The following is a 17,259-nucleotide window of genomic DNA, read 5'->3' as shown; positions in this document are numbered from 1 at the left end:
CAATTTATTGTACATCTTATAACAAGATAGTTGATTTCATAATATGTCACTTCTGTTATTATTGTTGTAATAAACTTCGTAATTTATTTTATAATAAACTTTAATATTTTTTATTATTTTTATAACTTTAATACTATTAATATGTATATGTACAGACATTCTGTTCCCATCTATTATTTTTATAAATATTTAAAAAAATGAAAAAATTTTATTTTATAATTGCTGATAAGTTTGTTAAAATAATCCCCATCGAATTGAAATGGCTCGACCGAGAAAGATATTCTTCGCTTTCGAGAAATGTCAACGACTGCGAATGCAAACGCAAGAAAGAAAATGTCAGAGCAAGGTGTTAAGAATATTTTTATTCTAAATATTTTTCATAGTTCCGTATTATAAAGTTTTGCTTGGATAACCGGTTAACATTCTAGCCGCGAGACTCAACCTTCGACACACTTAATCGCTCGTTTTAATTCCGCGAGTGACAACTAGGCATGTAATTGCCAAGGCAGAGTTAATTAATTTTTAATTGAAGACTCTTTGGTCTCTAAGAGTCTCTGGTCTCTAAGAGACCAGTATTCGATTAGTGTTAATGCAGCCTCTTCGCGGATTCATATTCCGCCGATGAAGCAGATACCGTTCACTTTATAGTTCGAAAATATATACATATAGTATATTCGATGACTCATAATTTAATGCTCTCTTACCTCGTATCAGAAAAATTCTCATATGCTCGTCGCTTTTATTTAATTAGCCAGATATTGACGAGATATCGGCAGAAACGCGATAAACAGAGTATGAAGCAAAGAAGAGAGAAAGAGAAGTAGCAGATAGAGCAGAGAATGATTGTCAGACGTCGCGGCGTCGGCGATATAGTAATGGCTTTCTAGATATAGGCACCATAAGGGGTCGCTTGTACCCCTCTGTGTGTTCAAGACAGAAGAAAATGTTGACTTCGAGAAACACAGGTCCAATCAATTAAAACATTCCGTGGATTAATTTGCAATTATAATATAAACTAAGGCAAAATATATAAATATAAAATAATAAAATTATCATACATTAAATTTTAAAAAAATTAATATGTGCTATTTAATTTAAATGTTCAATAAAGTATTTAATTAATCCGATTTTTAAAAAATGTACAACATTTGCGAACACAGTTAAAATATTTTTGTTAAATTTAACAGATATCACATGTCCCAAACGGTCCACAGAAACTTTTGTGTTAATTTAACATAATGCAAAACTTCAAATAATTTGAAATAAATTTTGTGTAAAATTAACATAATTTTAATGTAAAAATTAACAAAAAAATATGTTAATTTTAGATTTTATCATCCCCATTTATATTATAAAATAGAAATATTGTGTTAATATTTTATTTGTGTCTCCATTTAACATATCCGCATATTATGTTAAATTAACACCACATTTCTGTGGTTTGGGACATGTGATATCTGATAAATAACAGAAATTTTTCAACTGTGTTAAATAAAAAATTTAATATATGCTATATTCAATTTAAATGTTCAATAAATTATTTAATTGCTCCGATTTAAAAAAAACTGTACAACACTTGCAAACGTTTGAATGTTTACACGAAAGGTATCGATGATGACCATCGCTACCGGGTGAAAGGAAGGAAAAGGCCTAACTGCTTGACATTGACGGTTTTGCGAATATATATCCGAGATCGTCCCTGGACGAGGGTCGGATTGTTGCCGAGAATGCTGAGGGTCGCTACCGCGAATCGAGGGGAGAATCCGTCGGGAATGTGGAGAACTCGTGGAAATTGAACGCGCGCATCACCCCTATTATACCGATTTTCGCGATCGCGACGTGGTCGTCAATGATTGATCTACGCCAAATGGCTCGATACGTCTGTCACCATCTGCTCGCTCGTAAAATAAGCAAGGGGGATAAGGAATGATTCATGCTTTGGGCATAATATGTGTGCAGCTCGTCCGTATCAAGTCGTGATTATGTTCGCGCAACATGAAACACTATAGTTATTTTGAATTCAAGTATAGTAAATATATATATATATATATATAATGCTGGAGACATGAATTCGGAGTAAATTATATAAATAGAGCACGTAGTGTGTGTGTATACTTAAATCCAATTAAATTCTTGTTATAATAATTTATATGTAGATGTGTCACACTTTTAGCACTCCGTATTTTTCGACATTATTTCATTTCAATAACCCCGAAAATTAGATAGAGTAAAAATTCCATTACAAAAAATTATGCCAATTCACGGACGATTAAATTCGTTTAAAATATAAATCAGATATGCTAGTAACTGTGTTTTAAATTATCACGTATTATTGTTGTTATTCTCCACGCAAGTTGTAATCAAAACGATTGAGATCGCGAAGCAGCAGCGTGATATCGCAGAAGTGATTGCCAATAATACAATAAGTGGCAGTAAAAAAAGTATTAATTCATGGTGATCGCCATTGTTGTTTGTGCTCGACGTCGTACAAAGGAACTTCCGAGACGATGAAGTCCCGTTTATGGCGATGCAAGGGGCAACGGAGAGTGTCAGGGCCGCATATCCAAGGATATCTCGATGACCCTGGTAAGGTAACTGCCTTCTCGCTTGATTTTTTTGGGGGATAAGTTTATAAAAAGCGCCACGCATGTTTACATATTTGCATTTATATTGTGAGTCCCATGAGTTTAACATTTTACGACCTGGACTAATTTTAATATTTGCAGTTGAATATTTTTCAATCATTGTTGTATGAGTTTGAAAACCGTGTATGAATAATATTATTTGTATTATTTGCCATTACAAATATTCTAATAAATATTTAATATCTTTTATTTAAAATAAATTTAAAAATTGTTTTACATTGTAAAGTTAAATGTATGATTTTTTTCTCTCTCTCTCATTCTATATTAATTTGCAAACTTAATATATAGTAATAGAATGTTTACATAATTACCTAATTTAATCATCACTTTTATTGAACCATAATGTTATACTTATTGTAAAATAAAATTTCTTAATTACAATAAACAGTAAAATTTATGTAAAAAAAATGTATTATCTTAAAGTTAAAATATTAATAATAAAAAGTATAATTAGGTCTACTTAACGAACAAATAATTAGATGTAAAATAGTCATAAAATGTGTGATTACTTCACAAAAAAAAATATATATATATGTATAGACGTCTAATTATTTGCTCGTTAAGTAGGCCCAATTAAACACTTTTTTATTATTTGCTTTGCAATACATGGTGGGCTAAGAAAATAAAACCCTGTTTTTTATTAATTTAATTTAAAACATTAATGATTTCTATAAACAAATAAATAATTTAAAAAGCGTAAATGCACTTTGCTTAATAACCTAATTCTCATCTCCCAATTAATACCAGATTGAATTTGCTTCAACAGAGATTTAATTTTAAGTTTAATCGGCGAGATAGTCGGATAGTTGAAAGCCGGAAAGCTGCGACAGATTATGGCCTCACGCCAAATTCCTTTTTGACTCTATCCGCTCCTGGTTTGAATAGTATATTCGAAGCAACGAGCGCTTTGTTCCGCGTTCCCAATGTATTTCAACACGCACAGGCTTGGTTACCGTTCTTCACCTTTCGCAAGTGGCACGCGACTGTGCGCTGTTCATGCTTGATTGCTTCTCTATCGTTCGCATAGAGCACACGCGTGTCGATTCAATAGGGTGGACACAGCGATTCAAATTTTTAACAATTCGCTTTCACTACGATATTAAAACGTTTTCAAGCATACATATAAATCTCTTGTTCACTTCGTGTTATTTTATTCTGTATAAAAGTCAAATGAATTACCTAAAAATGAACAGAAATAAAATAAATCTAATATAAAGTCAAAAATATATATATATAATAATATCATTATGAATTTTATTGTATATAGAATATTAAAATGTATTAAAAAGAATTATGTTAAAAACAATTAAAATAATTAATAAATATGGTTTAAGTTTATTACTATGAAATTGGTGGAACTGACTAAGCCTTCAATATATTTTTATTTTCAGCCAAATTTGCTCTTTGGCCCTAAAATGATTCTCACATTTAAATAACTCTGCTTTGACACTCTCTAACCTAACTTTCATATTTTTATTAGAGATATATGCATTGTAATTAAAAATATCAATTTTTTGAAGGTTTTATAAGCCTAACAAATTTTATTAGTATATAAACGTTCATTTCAATCAACTTTTTCGTGTTGATTCAATGAGAACGAAATTGACTTAATAGCATCTAAATAATGGAATCTATTTAAATAAAATAAATATTATTAATAAATACAAAATAAAAAAGTTTTAATTTTGAAAATTATATATCTTGAAAATTGTATCTTAACAGATATATCACCTCTTAATGATTCAACTTCTCTTTCATATGAAATTGCAGTGTAAAGAGAGATGGCAAATCATATGAAACTGCGGTATAAAATGTATATAAATTCAAAAAAATTATTAAATTGATATTACATATTTTTTATCAATACACATTTAAAAATACACGTTGTAAAAATCTTATGGTTTTCAAGATAATTATGTATACCTTTTAGAGCATTTTTAATTCTCCGCGGCATGTCTTCAGGTTAAAGGATTGCAAGATCGCTGGCACAAAACAGTATGAAGACGAGCTATTATCCTTCTTAGATATCATGAAGCCACGTTCGCGAAATCCGTTTTAAAACGACTTCGTAATCTCACAACTGCTGCATCAATCTGTAATCGTTCAAATCATCGAATATAACCCTTCGAACAGATTTTATTTCAAGATTCGCAATCTTCTACATGATCAATTAAAGACCTTACCACTGTAATCGAATCTCGTCGCAAATAAACTTTTGGAAAAATCTAATCGTGTAGAATGAATATAATACATTATACACGATGTATTTATTCATTGCGTCGTATGAAAAATTAACGAAAATGAAATTAAAAGTTAATTGAAACAAAGTTAGTAGATTCTTGTAAATGAAGTACAGTTACAATATAGTTAATATCAAAGTATGGTAGTATGTAAATCGAAAAAAAAATTGTTATTCTATTGCGTCAGTCTAAATTCTTGTTTCGTTCATAAACTAAATAATATTATATATTATTAGGTTTAATTTAACAAACGTATATTTGACTTAAATACTAATATATGTTAATTTAACAAAATAGTAATTTAGTTGAAAGGTTTAGTCAAGCTAACAAATTTTTTTCAGTATATGTAAACGTTCTACTATTATTAATTTTGCAAATTAATATAAAATGAGAGAAAGAAAATTATACATTTAACTTTATAATCTAAAATAATTTTTAAATCTATTTTAAAATAAAAATATATGTATATAATAATATATATAATAGAAATAAATTTTTAATTAAATTTTATAAAATAATATATATTCTTGATAATCTTGTAATCTCTTAACAAAATATATAACCAAACATTCATATGATTAATGGTGTCTTTATATGAAATTATCATGTAAATCGATTTTGCCAAATTCATATATAAATTAAGAACGAATATTGATTGAAATTAATAAAATAATCTGCTTAAATTGATATTAAAGCCATACATTTTTTATTATACACATTTAATACATTTGTTGTATGATTCTTATGTATGTCAGACTATTTATGAAACCTTTTAGAGACATTTTCTAATTGCTCCGGACTTGAAGCATGCATTTCTAGGTAAAGCCGATTGCAAAAATCCAGAGGAAAAACAGTATGAAAGAAGAGCTATTATTTCCTTCTTATCGTGGATTATCATGGAAGCACGATATCGCGAAATCCCGTTTTATGTAACGACTTCGTGCCGACGTAACACTCGATAATCGAATCTACGAGATAAATTCGATAACGCAGTGCAAACAGAAGTGTGATTCAAGATACGCAACTCTTCAACATGGTCCATTAAAGACCTTCAACTCACTCGTAAATCGAGCTCTGTCGCAATAAACCTTTTGGAGAAAGTCCTCGAATCGTCGTGTAGAATGAACAATATAATCACGATGTATACACGATGTATTTTCATTCACGTTTGCTGTCGTATGAAAATTAACAGAAAATTGAGACATCTAAAAGTTTAATTGAACAAAGTTGAGAGACTTCTTGTATAATGAATGTACACGTTACAAATAATGTATGATATGCAAATGCGACGACTGTAAATGACGAGAAAAATAACGTGACTGTATTCTTTATTGCGGTCGGTCGTAAATTTTCTTTGGTTTCGTTCTCGAGTAAACATAGAGCCATTATGTTATATTCATTTCTTGGTTTAGTTTCTGAACTCGACTTATGTAATATTGCGTAAGAGAATTTCGTTCGAATAGACCGTAATGTGTCGCATTACGTCTCAAGTCTACACGTGATTAATCCATTGAGAATGCAGATATTAATTCACGATTCCGCACAAATTTATTCTGTCATTCTTATCGAGATAAGAGCAATAAAAGCGATAATGCATCGGGAATAATATTTTGCGAGAAATGTTTAAACATCGATATAATGTGCATTGGATGTAAAATATTTTCATTCTACAAAAGAAAGAAGCGTAACTGTCTCTTTAAACGTTCCTTCAACTTAGAATACGGTTACAATCGTACTTAATATTCGAGTAGCATTACAAAGGTACGGTTTTAACGGGTCACTTCCGGTACTCGAGCCCTCGCGTGTGTCGAATTAAAAAAATGACGACGTTACATAACTCGTCGAGAAAAAAATCGTAAGCTCATGACGGACTGTAATTTGTTTAACTGTATAGATATAATTTGTCGACTGTCCTCGAAATAATATAAAATCGCGATAAAAACGTCAGCTGTTCTCGTCAGTTGCAATCTATCGCCCAGCATAATGATTTCACCACCTAATGATATTATTGGGGACTTTATAAAAATAAAGACTGCTGTCGTTAACGTTTAATGTGACAATAAATAAATAATTTAAACAAAAATTATTACAGTACAAAAGAAAACAAATATTTATAGACGTTAAAAAATCAATTCTCAGTACTCTTTTACTTCAATTTCTTTTAATTAAATTTTAACTTGATTTAATGTTTAATTTAATTTTAATAACTTGAAATTTCAATAAAATATTACGTAAATGACGATTTATTAATATTAATTTGAAATTTCCATTGCGTTTTGGAGAAAAAATGATTTATCGAGCCGAAAATTTTTTGACAAATACACTTCATGCAAAATCAGTGCCATTGAGTAATGCAAACATTATAAGAGAAATTATAAGTGTTCCGTACACATGCGTTTTGACCTTGCAGTGTCGTGTCCCCTCTATCGCTTTCAACAATATAAAAAGAGTGACCACCTGTGTATCCCCCTTGCATTCCAGACATCGTAGACAAAGTGAGCATTTGAAAAGGTTTTTACGCGACACGCGACGCAATTAGTAAAGAAAAGAAGGACATATTCATAGCACAATGTTCTTGACATTTAAAGGTCTTGTTTTTTTAGCAGTATTCTTTAGCAATGCTCTTTAATCTTATATATAAATATATAGGTATATTCACATATTTCCATATGGTAGAAATTTCATATTTTCGCATTTCTTTATTTATGTATTTGATATATTCGCGATTCGATATTTGTGTAATTAAATTAATAAAAATAATAACAAAAAAAAGAAAAGTAATTTTTAATGCTTTTGCATTAGATAGATTTATAAGAATTATTTACTGCAATTTTTATTTTAAAAAATCTATTCACTTCAATTAAAGCAATGTAAACTTTTCATTTACGATAAGTCTCATATATAAAATTTAATGAAAGTAGAAGAAGGTCCATATTCATCCGATTTATTGCCTGAGGCAGAACGACGCAATAACCAAACCAATAAAATTTTTGAAATCATGCAGTAAAATAGGGGCCCTGATTAAAACTCACGAGTAGTTATGGCAGCCCTGAGTCCGGACTGCATCAAAAAAGTGAAGCAGAGCATCGATTCACTCGAGTAAAATATATCTAGCCAACGGTTTATTCTAATGTTTATTTATAGTAACGAATAATAATAATGATTGACGTTGATTCAATAACTGTTTTTATTCAGTGTATTCAATGGCCGTTCTTACCGAACGTTTTTTTACTCATTTTATATTGCAATGGCTATTTAAAATATTTTCGATATACGCACGACTTGATATCCTTTGCTGATATTTTCATTAAATGCGTTCATTCTCGTGTAAATATCTAATTATGGATATTCGCTATTATAATTGAAGGGTCTCATGTATAATATATAATAATATAAATTCATTTTCCTTACCTGAGATACTTGAAACATTTAAAAGAGTCCTTATAAAATAGAGAAAGTCAAAAGATCGCAAATGGAAAAATGTTCTTTAATAACTATATATAAATAAAAGTGAAAATATTTCAGTGTTTATTCAGTTTTCATTAACAAAATAATTTATACGCTATTTTCTTTTATTATTTCCTTTATCATTCAATTGTATTATACTTTGTTACGTTCTATTATTTTTATGATATTGTTTTATTAATAAAACATCGAAAACAAAGCAATCGTTAAAATACCTGTATTTTATACTAATGCACTAAAAAAAAATTTGTTAACTTGACAAAATCTTTTAACTAAATAATTATTTTGTTAATTGAGCATATAAAAATATTTAAATTAAATATAACATATTAAATCTAACAAAACATATATTCAACTTGAATACTAATGTATGTTGAATTGAAAAAATAATAATTTAGTTGAGAAAAGTTTAGTCAAGTTTTTTTTTTCAGTGTGCCTTTCCGCATATAAATCCAAAGTCCGTACATAATAATATGTAAAAATATTGCGCTATCGCTTTCCAAAGTCAGACATTACATATGCTGTACTTGTCTTCGATTGTATGCAGAAGAGTAATAAGAAGGAAAGTGAAAACTGGCGCGTACGAACCTGCCGAAACGACGATGGGATGTCGGCGCCGCGGAACAGCTGATCGACTTGCTCGGTGGGTGTCGGCCTCGGCTAACCTCTCTTCCTCCAGCACCCTTTCGCAGCTGCACTTTCTCACGCACTCGATGCACTCGCGATGGAAGATGTTTTTCAGATTAATATTTCGGCACGATTGGCTCAACGCGATATCTTTCGAATCTCGATCAACACATATGATTCTCCGCGGTATCGAGACAAGAGAATCCTTTCGCAATTTACTTCAAATCGCGACTTTACTCACTATACTTGCACGATATGACATAATCCGTTGCCGAGATTTATAACTTTTATTGACGAATATTCTTAGTTCTAGTTTTCCTCGCGATTCATAAATTTCTAAAGTTATTTTTTACGAGTATCCGCGCCGCGTCGAAACATAAACCAGATCGACCTCGGTACGTCGTTGTACAACAACAAACACAAATATATACGCGTGGCGTCGCGACGCAATACAGGACTGCTCCAATAACGACTACCTGTCAGCAGCGTCGCGACGTATATACCAATATCACACCCGGCAGGTCCATTTTAACAATGACGCGTGCATTCGCGCGGCGTCGTCGTGCCGATTTGAACTTCGCGACTCACGGAAGAGCCACGCGCCGACGTTCGACTATATTCAGATCGAACTGTGTTCACGCGACACTCGTGACGTCAAGCGCCGAACGGTCCTGGGGATCGAACATCGGACGCGGAATCATCGACGCAGGACATCGGCCGCGCGTCATCCTCGTTACCAGCGTTCCCCTTCATATTCCTCGCACATCCTGAGGACGAGAGCGAACCGAGAGACGCAACGTCGCTCGTTCGATTCCGACGCACTCGCGGCCGGACACCCTCCCTCACCCCCTGCTCCCCGCGGCACACCGTCAATTAATCGCACAGCGGAGAGTATAAAGCTGGCCCCGCTCTATTTTATCGTTCGCGCGACGAACGGACGAAGAGCGAGCGCGAAGAAGGCGGGGGCGGCCGCCCGAAGCGTTCTCGGACGAGCCAAACCGAGAGGAGAACGAAGACGGATGGACGGGCGCGCGAGGAGTTCGTATGTCACGTACCTGGCGATGCACCCGCGACCGCGGCGTAGAGAGTACTGAAGGTGTCGCTCGGCGCTGCGCGGACTATATGCGGCGCGCGCATGCGCCGCGCGCCTCATCGCGCGTCATACGTCAGTGTTGCCAAACTAGGGACGCGCAACGCGCCCCCACATGCGATTTTTGCTATCTATATAGGATAATTCGTTTTATGACAATTCGTTGTCGCGCGTCTATTTTGATATGTGTGTACATAATCGATGCTCTTAATTTTTAGAGATGGGAAACGTCCACTCCAGATGGCGTACTATTATTATATATAGGCAAAGATTCCGTCATTAATGAAAATAAAATAATAGAGAGGCGACATAATGAGATAAGAATGAGATTTCTATTGTCGTTTCTTATTCATATTTACTGTCTTGCCTCCGAAGCATAATTTATCTAATGTCTACAATAATCAATAAATTCGGGATATATATGGAGATTTTAATTCTTGTTAAAATTAATTGTTTCTCTTTTTGATCTGTTGCGAATATATATTATTATAATTTAAATATTTTTCTTATAGCACACATATCCCGGGTACGTTCGGGGAGCATCTTGAGGACATTCTGAGGATGTTCGGATGTCCTCTAGATGTCCTCTGGATGTCTTTCGGATGTGTGTGCTGTTACATTGATTACATTGATAATTAAGTAGAAATTTAGTTCTATTTATAATTAAATATAATATATGGTCGTGATAATATTGAATTATTATATTTCGTTATTAATTTCTTTTCTTATATTGCTATAAAATCGAAGAATAAAAAAATGACAAATAAAATTAACTTATTTTCTTTAATCATTATAATAAATTATTATAATATATATATATATATATATATATATATATATATATATATAATAGATTATTATTATAACAGTCGGATTTAATTGTATTTAATGTCAGTAAATATATAAAAAGATAAAGAAATATACTTTGATAACATACACAAAAACAAAAAAGGAATTATTTTATTTAGATGATTAACCTTAAACCTATATACAGGATCAGAGCTGGCGGAAAAGTTTTTAATGGCAGATTCCTGGTATCATTTGGAGACAATTTTTTCTTAGTGAAAATGTTGAGAGAGATCATCATTTTTAGCATGTTCCTAATTTTTATGTATCTTTCTTTTAAGCCTGATATTAAAATTCTATTAAAGCAAACACTATCTAAAATTAACTGAAGAATGTAGTTCTATTAATATTTTATTTCAACAGGGCTTAGTTTCCAAAAAAATCTTTATTTTCAACTGCTTATATTTCGAAAATTATTGGTGTCTCGACATTTTCGCTGAAGAAAAATCATCTCCGAATGATACCAGGAATCTGCCATTAAAAACTTTTTTGCCAGCTCTGGGACACCCTGTATATATGTACATAACTTATACTTAGCGTTTTTATAAACGCAAATTAAAAACATATTTTTGTTTCCTCCTAAAAATGTTATTGTGAATACATGTTAAAAACAACAAACTCGAGACAAATTTAAACAGATTTAAGCTGTGCATGTTTGTCATTTCAACAGAAACATAGATCTGTTCAAGATCATATTTCTTACATTCTTAATTAGAGTCTCTTCTCGCGCGATCTAAAACACACGATTCGCGACAGTAAAGAATATAACATATATCGACAATGGAAGAACGACACTGGATAATGAGACATGTCAGACAGTTAAACGTGCGTGTACGATGCGAGTATTGTAGTATAAAAGAGCAATTGCTTGACAACATTGACATATTAAAGCAACACATATTAACAAACCATAAAAAATACTGGCAAAAAAATATAAGAAGATTCAGACGGAACCCGGATTATCTGGCGGTCGGAGCCTTCTACATAACACAAAATGAAAAATGGAACTGTAACATGTGTACTCAAAAATATCGTTTAAATAGACATGCTTTGATAAAGCTAATGAAACATTTAATAAATCAACATCTGCCGACGTTATACAATCCAGGTCTCTACGAATGGATGACGAACAAATTTCAACGGTATATTACAAACAATGGAAAAATTATAGCACAATGCCTAAGGGTAAATTGTGGCAAAAAAATTTCCGAATCGACACTAAAATTATTCAAACACTTGGTCCTTTACCATCGCCTTGCTTCTCCAAGTACAATAAGATTTTCATCCTATTGCAAAAGAAGATGAACAAGAGCAGAGTAATGGTAAATTTTAACAGTAACTTTGAAAACTGATAAAATAATATTTGTTACCCTTCCTCAATTACTTGCATACATTTTTATAAACAATAAACACGTTAAATTTAAATATTAGAATTTCTGTGTTAAAAATTACAAATATTCGAATCAGTTATATTGCATACACTTGTATTTTAAAAGCTTTATAATAAATGTCTAATTATCAACTTTATTTGGCAAATTTTACACTTACATATGTTATCAAATGTCGATTTATAATTTACATATAATTTGAAAATTTCTATTTTTATTTAAATATTCGGATCTTTTTTTGAATCTAACAAATATTTACTAATGAAAGCTCGAGTTCTCTCGAATAAATAAATTATAAGGTGAAATTTAATAGTAACAATTTGAATCTGTTAATATTAAACAACTCATATAATAAAAAACCGTCATATTCATTAATCTAAATTTTTTTAACAATTAAATTTTTTATGTTAATGTAGGTTAACAAGTCTTCGAATTAACGCCTCAACAACACACACAGAGATTTCGGAAAAAATTATGAGAACATTGCATTATCATGAACTTAGACAATTATTTACTATATTTATAATTAACAGCATCGTCGTTTTAATGAATTAAATCGTATTCAGGGTAATTCATGAAATAAGACAAAACTGACATATCATATACACAGCGTAAATGATCTTATAATTATATCAAATTAAGTTAAACACAAACTTATATTTTATTAAACATTTTTAAAATTATTTCTTAATTGAACATCTATAAACATTAATGGATATCTTATTTATCTAGATAACTGTCATTTTTTTAGTATTTTAATAACATCTTGTATAATCCATAATTATGTTTTCTACAAATAGCTTTTATCTTTTTTATATTCTATATTTTGTAAGATCCATAATTATATATTCAAATATACAAATATATAATATGTTTAGGATGAAATGATATCAAATTATCAAAAACATATATTAAAAGTATATTTTCTAATTAGGCATCGCTATACATTAAAAAATGTTTTTTTATCTAGATAACCATTATTTTTTAATTATTACATATAGTTAATAGAGTTAACATATTTATATTTTATATAATATAGTATATATAATATATAACATATAACATATTTATATAAATATTGTATATAAATATTCATATATACTATATATATATGTATATATATATATATATATATATATATATATATATATATATAATATCTCATATATCTATAATTATATACTAACAGAAATAATTTTAACTAAATTTACTATAATTTATGTGGATTATAAATACAATATCTTATAAAATCTTTAATAATAATACTGAATTGTGGTTTTGTTTGGACGAGCAAATATTGGATAAAAAAATTAATCATGTGTTTATTCACATTAGACGAATTACATGAAAAATTTCGACACTAACAGTTTTAGTCTGTTTTATACTGATGACTAATTGTTTTTTAAAGAATAAAAATGTGTTTAAATAAACAGCAAGAATACCACAATCGGAAGACTGCCTATATCATACTTATAATGGGACCATCATTGCTCACCACATTTGAGAATTATAGATTATGTATTTGACTAGCTAATGCGTGTGACTGAAAATGTATTAATTACGATGTACTAATAATGTACATAATTTTTTTGATAAAAATAAAATTTCAATATGTTCAAATAAATATATGTGTTTTTATGCGATACTATTAATAAAGAGATAAATACATATAATCGATACATTAATTATTATTAATAAAATAATATTTTACATAATCACAGTATTATATTTTCTGCTATATCAAGCAATGGTGTGCTTACATTTATATCATTTGCAATAACAGTATCAGTTCTAATGTTAATGACTTTTTATAATTAAATTTATATTAATATAATTAAATGCACATTAAAGAAATAATTATATAATTCTGATTATTAATAGAATCTCTATTGTTTTAATTATTAATTTCCATCTATATAGTATATCAAATATTTCAAATGCAGTCTCAACTTAGCAGTCGCAATGCAAACTTTAATGTAATAAATTTTAAAAACGATAATTATTTAACTCATTATTACAATGTATATAATAATAGCAGCAATTTAGCTTTATTTATAATAACATCGAAAAATGGAATAACTGTATCGTACACGTACAGTTATATGCTTTATAAATGCGCGAAAAAATTAAAAAATGTATCGATATTTTTATGTAAGTATAGAACTTTTTATTTATTATCTAGTTATTGTTCAGTCATTATTATTGAAAATAAATTTTGTATAAAATTAACATAGAGTTTTAATACAAATATGTAAAATTAGATTATATTATCCCTACTTATAAAATAAAAAATCAACATTTTTTATCTAAATTTTAACAGATAAATTTAGACGCTAATAATACAGAACATATTTATTGTGCGAAAATAAAAGTAGCTGTCATTTTTTTAAAAAACACCAAAGACGCCTTCTTTACAAAAATCAATTATCATTAAACGAATGATAAATTAATGAATAAAATTTCCAAAAGTAAATAAATTTCAAATCAAATTTTATTTGAATTTATTATAATATTTAAAATTTAATAATTCTTTTTGTTACATACGTAAATATTATCATGTAATGTTATATTAAAACTTTAAGAAATCAGAACGGACCGTAAAGTTTATATTGAATAAACTTGTTTATGTTACAAGTTATTGTTTTATTTTATTTACGCTGCTACACTTTGCGCCTAGCTCTATAAACCGCTTTTAGATTTGTATTGTTTCGATTAAAAAAAATCTTAATAATTAAGATTCGAAAAATCAATTATAACTTCAAAAATATTATAAAGAGAAAAAATAAATATAATTATTTCTATCACAAACACACTACTTTAATGTTTACTTAAAACATTTAATATATTTTTTTAATAAAGTTTATTCTGATACATGTACTCAGTTAATTTCATTAGCCTGGTTTGATTTTCTCATCTCTAAATTTTTGTGCATCATGTTGATTTTATTCGAGAAACACAAATAATTTTTTTTTAAATAATTTTATTTTATTTTACTTTCGTTAATCATTTTATTTTAATTAATTTTCATTTATTTGATTATTTAATACCTTATTTTTCGCAAAGACAAAAAGTCACGTATTTAAAAATAAAGCCCCCATACGCATGAAAATTTATGGTAAGTTGGCACTAATGACTAGTACCAATAGACAATGGTCAAGTTCAATTGACCGTTACAGTCGCTGAAGAGTCGAGACCCGAGGTGAAGCATCGCGCGATCCGCGGGAAATCGTCCGTTGTTTTTCGGTGAAGTATTCTTCCTCGGCTTCTTCAGTCGCGTCGTACGATATTCCTGCAGTATTTTCGAAAGACGCGACGATGTGGCTCGAATATCTCGGCTCTGCACGAGTTTCGCGACACGGGACGATTGCCGGTTCGGTCGACATAACCCGTGGTAATTCCGGAGAGATTCGCGATTTTTGCTCGTTTTTCTTCGTCAAATGAAGGATACGCGATTTTCCGAAGGTCGAGGGCTACGCATTGTTACAATAAATTGCGAAAAATACGTGAAGGACGATTCGGGAATAAATTGCATACTGTCTGACATTAGCTCCGACAGCTTCCATGATAGCTTCGAGAATCGCAAGCGGCTCTGAGTCGAGAGGCAAACTTCACAGCGTTACGTCACAAGATGGAGGTCGTTGAGCGCGAAACGCGCGCGAAAGAGTCGGAAGAAGTCGCGAAGTACCATGTAAAATCGTTCAAATCGCGCTCACGCGACAACGAAACGCTTGATCAAACGTTTACAAGTATTGAGATATATTTGAACTCGTGTGGAGCGGAGGAAAAGTGCAGCATCGGAGTATCTTCGCGCTATCGTGTTCGTTCGGTAGTGATATCGGAATTTCGGTGTCGTTAGATCGATCTTGTCTTCGTGTAAATTTCGTCGAGAATTCAAATAAGTACCGAGTTTTTTTTTATACAGTATATACTTTGAGAAAATCGGCAGTGTCGAAAGTTTCGAGAGTGATAAATATATGATATCGCGATTTCGTGAGTGACATATAGTGACAACAGTGTTTTATTGAGAAATGTCAATAAGTGATAAGTGCATTGTTGAAAATCAGTGAAATTATGTGCCAATTGGGATTACTTTTTGGGATTACCAGATTATTGGATTATCGTCGGCATTCAGCGAATGGTCAGTCTTGTTTAAAAGAATTTTTCATTATTTTCTGTAGTTAATATACTTTCTGTCACCCACTGTAGCAATTTTTGCGCAACATTAATTAGTTCAATTATATACCATTTTTTATGAATGTACATATAAAATAAATTAGAATTATTATTGAGAAAAAGACTCTAAAGTACAAATTAAAAATATTGAATATTACAGAATAAATTGCGTTATTAATAGAATTTGTTGCAAAAAATCAAAAAATCAGTTTGAATTTCCCAGTAATTTTTCAAATAATTAAAGAAAATGCTTTGTGAAATGTACAAAACAAGATATTTACATGTACATAATAGATCTATTATAATATACAATAGTATGTTATTAGTAGGAAAGAGATTATTTCATGTGCGTGTGAAATTGACAATAGATACACGCAAGAAAGAAATTTCACAATTTTTTGTGTATTTAACTTTCCACTTAAACTTAGAACATGTATTTATCATTTCTGATTACTCGTAATTACATGTCACTAGTAACTACTTATTCAATCCCATCATATTTTCTAAGAAAACAATACCCATTACTTTACTTCTATTATCTCAAGAATTTTCTTACGTAGAGTCTCTTGCGTAGAATGTTTTTTATGTAGAATTTATATTTTATGAAAAAATATCTAAAATATTTATTAATTCTTTCTTAACGTAAAAATATTAAATAGTTGTGCCTAATTAGTCAGATTTTCAAGAAATCGTTTCTTTATCCAGAAAAATGTACTTAAAATTAATACTATCAGAACAAATTATCATAAGAAAATTGCTTAAAATGTTTCTAAATTAACTATGAA

The 17,259-nt window shown here is 30.1% G+C and overlaps 1 protein-coding gene and 1 long non-coding RNA gene across 2 annotated transcripts in view; one reads left to right on the top strand and one right to left on the bottom strand.

The window, feature by feature from the left end:
* LOC114934929 (uncharacterized) overlaps nt 1–10,052 on the bottom strand; it is an 82,288-nt gene extending 72,236 nt beyond the window's left edge. Inside the window, exon 1 of the mRNA XM_029307642.2 lies at nt 8,939–10,052. The gene's annotated coding sequence lies outside the window, so the exon portion shown is untranslated. The remainder of the gene's footprint in view (nt 1–8,938) is intronic.
* A 5,402-nt stretch (nt 10,053–15,454) lies between these two features.
* LOC146722210 (uncharacterized) overlaps nt 15,455–17,259 on the top strand; it is a 57,523-nt gene continuing 55,718 nt past the window's right edge. Inside the window, exon 1 of the long non-coding RNA XR_014925282.1 lies at nt 15,455–16,439. This is a non-coding gene — a long non-coding RNA (uncharacterized LOC146722210). The remainder of the gene's footprint in view (nt 16,440–17,259) is intronic.

The sequence above is a fragment of the Nylanderia fulva genome, unplaced genomic scaffold, assembly GCF_048542155.1.
Source record: "Nylanderia fulva isolate GAGA-0341 unplaced genomic scaffold, ASM4854215v1 Scaffold35, whole genome shotgun sequence".
Taxonomy (NCBI): domain Eukaryota; kingdom Metazoa; phylum Arthropoda; class Insecta; order Hymenoptera; family Formicidae; genus Nylanderia; species Nylanderia fulva.
The sequence above is the reverse complement of the archived record's forward strand: the minus strand, read 5'-3'. Positions and strand labels throughout refer to the sequence as shown.